The following is an 8,197-nucleotide window of genomic DNA, read 5'->3' on the forward strand; positions in this document are numbered from 1 at the left end:
ACCTTACTAGTACCAGGTTGGATCCCCTTTTGTCCTCTGAACTGCCTTAATTTTTTGTGTCATGGATTCAACAAGGTACTGGAAATATTCCTCATAGATTTTTGCTCCATATTGACATGATAGCATCACGCAGTTGCTGCAGATTTGTCGGCTGCACATCCATAATACAAATCTCCCGTTCCACTACATCCTAAAGGTGCCTGTGGAGGCCATTTGAGTACAGTGAACTCATTGTCATGTTCAAGAAAAACCAGTCTGTGATGATTCACGCTTTATGACATTGTGCGTTATCCTGCTGGAAGTAGCCATCAGAAGATGAGAACACTGTGGTCATAAAGGGATGGACATGGTCAGCAACAATACTCAGGTAGGCTGTGGGGTTGACACTCAATTGGTAATAATTGGCCCAAAGTGTGCCAAGGAAATATCATCATGGACTGAACATTGAGTTGCTGCCATGTGATTGGCTGATTAGAAATTTGCGGTAACAAGCAGTTGGACAGGTTTACCTAATAAAGTGGACGGGGAGTGTATATAGTATAATATTGTTTAATATATATAAGTAACCTTAGTAAATTCAAATTTAATTGAAATTGAAAGTTGAAGTTTATTTTATTTTGCTTAATTTCAAGTGAATAGTTTTGGTGTGTGTTTTATTATGTTTTTATTGTGGCAAATGCTAAAAAAAATTGTATAGAAACAGTTAGCACTTAGATATTGTGTGTAAATTTCACAATTAATGACAAGTAACAGTGAATTAAACCTCATTTTGAATGAGAAAGAATACAAAACATATTTTCTTGTAAAGCTATTTGTTTTGCTCGGGCGACATGGTGGCTCAGTGGTTACCATTGTCGCCTCACAGAAAGAAGGTCGCTGGTTCAAGTCTGGGTCAGATGGCATTTCAGTGTGGAGTTTGCATGTTCTCCCCGTGTTGGCGTGTGTTTCCACCGGGAGCTCTGGTTCCCCCACAGTCCAAACACATGCTCTATAGATCAATTGGATCAACTAAATTGGCCGTAGTGTGTGTGTGTGAATGAGTGTGTATGGATGTTTCCCAGTACTGGGTTGTAGCTGGAAGGGCATCCGCTGTGTAAAACATATGCTGGGATAGTTGGTGGTTCATTCCACTGTGGCAACCCCTGATAAATAAGGAACTAACCCGAAGGAAAATTAATGAATGAACTTGTTTCCGCATTGCACAATTTCCATCCTCTATTTAGTCTGCCCAATGAAATTACAAATTACATTAAATAAAAATGTGTATGATATTTTTATAGTGCACAAACAAATGTGTGTATAGCCGAACTCTCCTCTTTAGTGACGTACATATTTTTTATTCACTGTTTCACCTAACAAAAGACTGAAAGAATTGTTTTTTCATGTAACATGCTGAATGTATCCGCTTGTTAAGTGTGACGTCACGCGAAGCGGCTTCCGGGTCCAAGCGCTCTATTCAACTGAATGGGGAGACTCATGAAATGGTAATAATAAACATTTACAAAACAATTTAAGGCTTTCGACAATCACGATCGCAGTATAAATGTCCATGCCTAATATCCGATGGCCAGAAAGTGATTATTTTTTTATAAATTGTTAAAATTTTGGTATTTGTGATGCAGCAAGCCCAGAGATTGTTGTGTACACTATGATTTTATATAAAATTAACTTTAATGTGTGATAGGAATAAAACGTGATCATAAACGAATGATTTCTCCACTCAAATGAGTGGCGGCTTGGACCCGGAAACAGTATTACATACGTCACAAACACGTCACCACTTAACAAGCGGATGACTTATTAAATGCATATAGAGTTTGTTAATTATCATAACTAGACTTATTGTGCATCTGATCACACGCATATTATATGTAACGTGGATTAATATGAATTTTAGAAGTACTAAGAATTGCTTTTAATAAGTAGCACAGAAAAATGATTCAAGCAATAAAAACGCTTCTTTTTAAATAGTGTTCTGTGGTTTGTTTTACTAAAATTGAAGCGATGCATTTACAGTTAGTCGGAATCATGCGTTAAAGTAGTCGAGTTAGGCGATGCAGTGGCGCAGTAAGTAGTGCTGTCGCCTCACAACAAGAAGGTCGCTGGGTCACTGGTTCGAGCCTCGGCTCAGTTGGCGTTTCTGTGTGGAGTTTGCATGTTCTCCCTGCATTCCCTATCACTCCCTGATTTTATCAGCATCAGAACTGAATAAGCCATTTAACAGACGTTTTAGCGTCCCCTTGTGTAAATTACACACTCTACTGGCTTGGCACTATTAATAATTAAAATTAAATTTGGTCCCACTTTATATTAAGTGTCCTTAACTACTATGCACTTACATCAAAAAATAAATGCAATGTACTTACTGTGTTTATAATGTATTTGAGAACACTTGTGGTGCTTTTGAGTTGGGATAGAGGTTGGGTTATGGACAGGTTTGGTGGTATGGGTAGGTTTAAGGGTGGGTTAAGGTGTAAGGGATGGTCAACAGTGTATTTACAAATGTAATTACAAAAGTTAATTACAGATGTTATTACATACATGTATTTAATCAAGCATAAGTACACAGTAAATACATGTATTTACACAATAAGTACATTGTAACAAACTATTAATTCCTCTGTAAGTACATATTAGTTATGGCCACTATATAAAGTGGGACCTTAAATTATAATAAATTTAAATATTCTTTTTATTTTCTAATAAAATTAAATTATTAAAATTTTTTTTTAAAACATTTTAATCCTTTATTTTTTTTTCATTTCTAAAGATATTTGTGTATTGCTGTACTTCCTGTGTGTACTAAGCAATGTGTACGCGTTTAAGGTGCATAACTAACACCCTCTGTGCTGGACTTGTTGGTTAAAGGGTCATGAAACACCAAAACACATTTTTTGAGCTGTTGAGTCGTATATGTGTCCCACACTGCTAAAAACACTATCAGGACACCTATATTTCACTAAAAAGTGTAAATTGGTTGTTTTTGTGTTATTTTGAGCAAATTCGTACTTCCGGTCTGAAATGAATTTTTGAAGCTGCGTCACGGCCATGAGATCTTAGCGTGTATTCCAGCATGTAGACTGGACGTCTGTACCTGTTTGTGCCTTATTATGTCTCTGAGTGTGCTGCATTAATGCATGAGTAAGACTAAGTTCAAAACAATCAGCGCACTTTATTGTGCAACTTCATTAATATGCATGATAGTAACAGTGTTCAGATGGCAGTGTTCAGAGAAGCCGCGTTGTATTGCCAAGCGGGAGAAGAAGAATTGTAACTCAAGCTCATTCTGGAAACGTAACCCCGTGGACGTTTTTGGAGACTACGATTTACGTGGCCGGAGGTTTAGTTTTTCTCGAGCAAACGCTGCGGGGCGGTGCGGGCCACTCCTCCTCTTTGCGCTCGGCGGCCGACAGCTCGCCTCCGAGTGGAGGACTTTCCTGCTGCTACCAGTTTGTCAGCTTAGCTTGCAGCGTTACGTCGGCGGAGCGGAGGCCCGGAGGAGGAGGAGATGGCCGCGGGGACGATCGGGTCCGGGGAAGAGCGATTCCAGAAATCAGGTTCGATGAAAAACAGAATGCGAAAAATATGGGCGAGAATGCGACGGGATCCAAAAACACGGACGAAGTCGAAAACGAGGGCTTTTGCTTTTTTTTGGACTGCTTTTGCAAACCGTCGCTTGGGTTTAGGGAAGGAGGAGGAGGGCGGCCTGGTCGGCCTGTCGGACGGATGGTCGCTCCACAGCGGCCTCCGGCAGCTTTTCGTGCGGGTCCGAGAGGCTCTCAATACGCGAAAAAGTGCGCACAGCGGCCTCTCGCGGATCCGCGAAAACAAAAAACGCTCGAATACGTACCACCCGGGACGTATTTCGCGGTCCGCAGAAACGTCCGCGGGGCTACGTTACCACAATGAGCCCGTGAGAGAGAACTGGATATACGGGTCATCAGTGTTGCTTTTATAATGTGCTGCAGTGAAGGTTTTGTTTTCATTTTCCCTCTATGAGAGTGCAGCTGGACTACGCGGGGGAGCGATCACAAATTGAGGAGTGGGGAAGGGAGGCGGGGTGGAGCGACAACGCGGGAAAGCCATCACAAACTGAGGAGCGATCCCAAACCGAAAGCGGCTAAAGCGTCAAAGTAGCCAGAAGTCATTCATTTTTAACGAGAACCGGCGGCGAGGAACGGCGCGTATTCTCCTGTGTGGGCTTCGAGAAGAGTTGAAATCAAGTCAACTTTATGGTATGAACTATGATGCGGTTCGGTGGCAAGCAATCAGAATAAAGTAGTCCACCGCTTGAGAGGTGTTCAGAGAACACAGACCTGTGAACTTTGGTTCCGACCACAGTTGTTCCCAAGAGTGAAAATCGCGACAACGTGGGGCCCCCTAATCAGGCGCCCTTCCTATTTAAATATCTCGAATTAAATATCTCGTTTGTCATGAGGGGCATGAATGAAACTCCTGAATGAAAGAGCCAAACTGCAGTAAAAGTCCACCATTTAATAATTTGGTAAATAATTCGATTACTGATGTCCATGTCTCTGGCTGTTTCTCAATATGCGTTCTTCAGCGGTCTTGCGTCCTCGTGTTCTCGTGCAACGTCATCATCAGCTGCCTAAGTTCAGTTCCAATACTCCAGACCGCAAGTACGGAGGACGCGTGAAACTTCCCGGATGTGATCTTGATATCGAGGACGCACTGATGCAGACTTGAGCACCGAACTCGCTCTGGAAGTCCCAGAAGTCATTGCGACTGGAGGTGGGAAGCGCTGCATTTTATCTAGATTTATTATTTAAGTTCAGAGATGAAACTTATTTACCTCAGGAGTTTCCCTAAATGAAACGGTGAAAGTAAACATTACCATGGACATCTTAATAAAGGAATAAACACATTAAGGGTGTTTGTTTGCTGAAATTCGTATTAAAATCTTGTTTTATTTATATTGTGCAGAGTATATTTCTAATGTTTTTATGCAAAGTATATATTTTAAAAAGGGGAAAAACAATAAATCGTTGTATGAATGCTGTATTGTTTAAATAATTTACCATTTAAAACACGTGAAGGTCATGTGACCATCAGGAAGACTGCAGCATCTCAATTCTCACAGGACGCGTTCTCTGCCCTCGCGGTTTCCTGAGTTCGTTCTTCCGAGGACACCTGGCAAGACCGGTCTCCACAAGAACACAAGTCCGTTCTCTGCGTTCTTGGAATTGAGAAACAGCCTCTGTCTTCAAATCTTAATTGACACTCCCTTTTTAATGCAAATCTTTACAGACCATGCCTTTTTTTTTCCTCCTCCAACACTCCCCCCTAAACAGAGCTGGACACGCCTGCTTTCCTGACTTTTTCCAAAGCAGAGGTGTGAAAAAAACGTGAAACAAGGGGTTTCATGGCCCTTTAAGGGTGCGGTCTATTTTAGTTCCTCAAAATAGCAACACTCCAAGAATTAGTTATGGGAAGTTCAGAGTATTTTACTGACTCGGATCTTTGAGTCTCGTTCATCAAGATGAACGAATCTTTTTTTCGAGTCATTTCGTTCATCTGGTTCAATTTGCCAAAATATTATTCAAATGTTACGAATTGCTTCCAAACACATCTACAGCTAGCCCAAAATGTTGATTGCACGACAAATAAGTCACAAATAGAATATAAGAAGGAGAAAATAATAATTTAATGTTTACCTGCTCTTTTGTGTATGAAGGTATTGTTGTCTCTTTGCTCAGCTCACCTCTTCATATCTTCAAATGTCAGTGGTTAATTCACGTTACACTGACAGTCACATATAATCTTAATCAATGCACAGTCTAAGCCGATAGGAGCCATGATCGTTCGTTCGTCACGTGACAGAATGACTCAAACCCGAGGACTCGAGAGATGAATGGTTCAATTCTTTTTCCGGCTCTAAACGCGTATGATTGGCTCGTGAGGAACGAATGACTCAGACCCGATAGAGGACTCGAGAGGTGAGTGGATAAATTCTTTTTCCGGCTCTAAACACATATGATTGGCCTGTAATGAACGAGTGATTCAGACCCGATAAAAGACTTAAGAGGTGAACGAATCAATTCTTTTTCCGGCTCTAAACGAGTATGATTGGCCTGTGATGAACGAGTGATTCAGACCCGATAGAGGACTCGAGAGGTGAGTCGATCAATTCTTTTTCTGGCTCTTAACACATATGATTGGCTCGTGATGAACGAGTGATTCAGACCTGATTGAGGACTCGAGAGGTGAACGGATCAATTCTTTTTCCGGCTCTAAACGCGCATGATTGGCTTCTGCCAATGTGATGAAGACTTGAAATTAACGATACTGCCTGCACAAATGTGCGCACGCGCGAATGAACGAATCACGCCCTCAGAGGACTCGTAGTTCCCGAGTCATGAACGAATCGTTCATGAACGACCCATCACTACCAACAATGCACCTTAAAGAGCCCATATTATACATGAAATAGGGTCATATCTTGGTTGTAAGGGTCTCCAACAACAGTCTAATATGCATGCAAGGTCAAAAAACACTTTCATGGTCTTATAATCTGCATTTATTTTTACCTAATTATCCCAGCGACTCCTGTATGAATCGTCCAGTGATTCATTTGTTCCCAAACCCCTCCTTAGCACGGAGCTAATCTGCGCTGATTGGACCGATGACAGTCTGTCGCGATTGGTCGACTGCCTTCAGTCAGAGAGGGAAATGGCCAATAGCTAATCAGCAATTTAAAAAGTAATCACAGTTCATACACGCTCGATAGTGTAGACGTGGATTTTAGCTGCCACACTATGGCGAGTGGATAGTGCCACGGATAACCGAACGAAGGAGACAGTCGTGTACTCGCCATACCACACACACACAAAAACACACACACACCTCCGGATGACAACGCTCCCGCTTCCGCCCGCACCCGCCAGGTTTTAGCCTGAGAACCCGCTCCGTTTTCTGCCCGCCGCGCCCGGTCCCGCTAGAGCGGAGAACACAACCAAAAATCACCCAGTATACAGTCCAGACAGCCAAGCTGTCGTTCGTTCGTTCGTTCGCTCTCTCTCTCTCTCTCTCTCTCTCTCTCTCTCTCTCTCTCTCTCTCTCTCTCTCTCTCTCTCTCTCTCTCTCTCTCTCTCTCTCTCTCTCTCTCTCTCTCTCTCTCTCTCTCTCTCTCTCTCTCATACGCGCGCGTGCGCACTAACACACACACAAGCACCACGCAGACTCTCTCTTTCTAATTCGCATAGCAATATCCGTGATATTGCTAGACAGCCCGCTCCCGTCCCAAATTAAACCCGTTACCGACCGCTCCCGCGATTTATTCGGAAATTTATTCCCGCGGCTGTCCCCACGCCAGATTTCTGCGGCGCGGGAATAAATTTCCGAATAAATCGCGGGAGCAGAACTCTAGCACGGAGCTCCATAAACAAACAGCACGCGTCGCGTTTTTAACGTGACTTTGCACGCGATAAGATCAAATATCCAGTTAACCTGATACAGTACACGCGGTTACAAGTAACAAATCACAACTAAATACATTTGCAAGCTAGAGTAAACGAGGCAACAACTTTAACCGCACGTACTTACACTTGAGAAATGGAAGAAACCCATCCTGACGTCCATCAGTTACTCTTTACTGATCCTTCCTTTAACAAACTCAGATGAAGTATTCTTTGTAGCATGTAGCTTCCAGAAGTTTCCAACTGCTTGGTTATAATGCTGAGGTTTCATCTTTGGGTAGAGACTCAATATAATGTCCATCTGCAGTGTTACTTCAATCGACCGGCATGTTTGTGTGCGTGTGTTTGTGGGTGTGTGTGTGTTTGTGGGTGTGTGTCTGGGTTTCTGCGTCAGAGGGCGGGGCCTCAGGTTTGAAATCTCCCGGGTTTGCGCGTGCACGTGAATAACTTGGTTTCGTTCGTACGTCATGGCGAAACACCTAATGAGTCGGTATCAAGGCGACTCGTTTGAAGCACTATGAGTCGACTCTTTTATAGATGAATCAACCGTTTTAAACACTGTATTCTTACAGATTTAAGCCTTAGCTGGATACTTCGCTTCACTTAGAGCTGTGTTACACACTACATGGAGGGGAATTTTCAAAAACCCATAATATGGGCTCTTTAACACACCTCCTTTATAGACCAGCACACTCATGAGTCCACAAAGCAGTGCAAATGATTTACCATTTAAACAACGTGGCGCAAAACGTGAAAATTAC

The sequence above is a fragment of the Danio rerio genome, chromosome 2, assembly GCF_049306965.1.
Source record: "Danio rerio strain Tuebingen ecotype United States chromosome 2, GRCz12tu, whole genome shotgun sequence".
Taxonomy (NCBI): domain Eukaryota; kingdom Metazoa; phylum Chordata; class Actinopteri; order Cypriniformes; family Danionidae; genus Danio; species Danio rerio.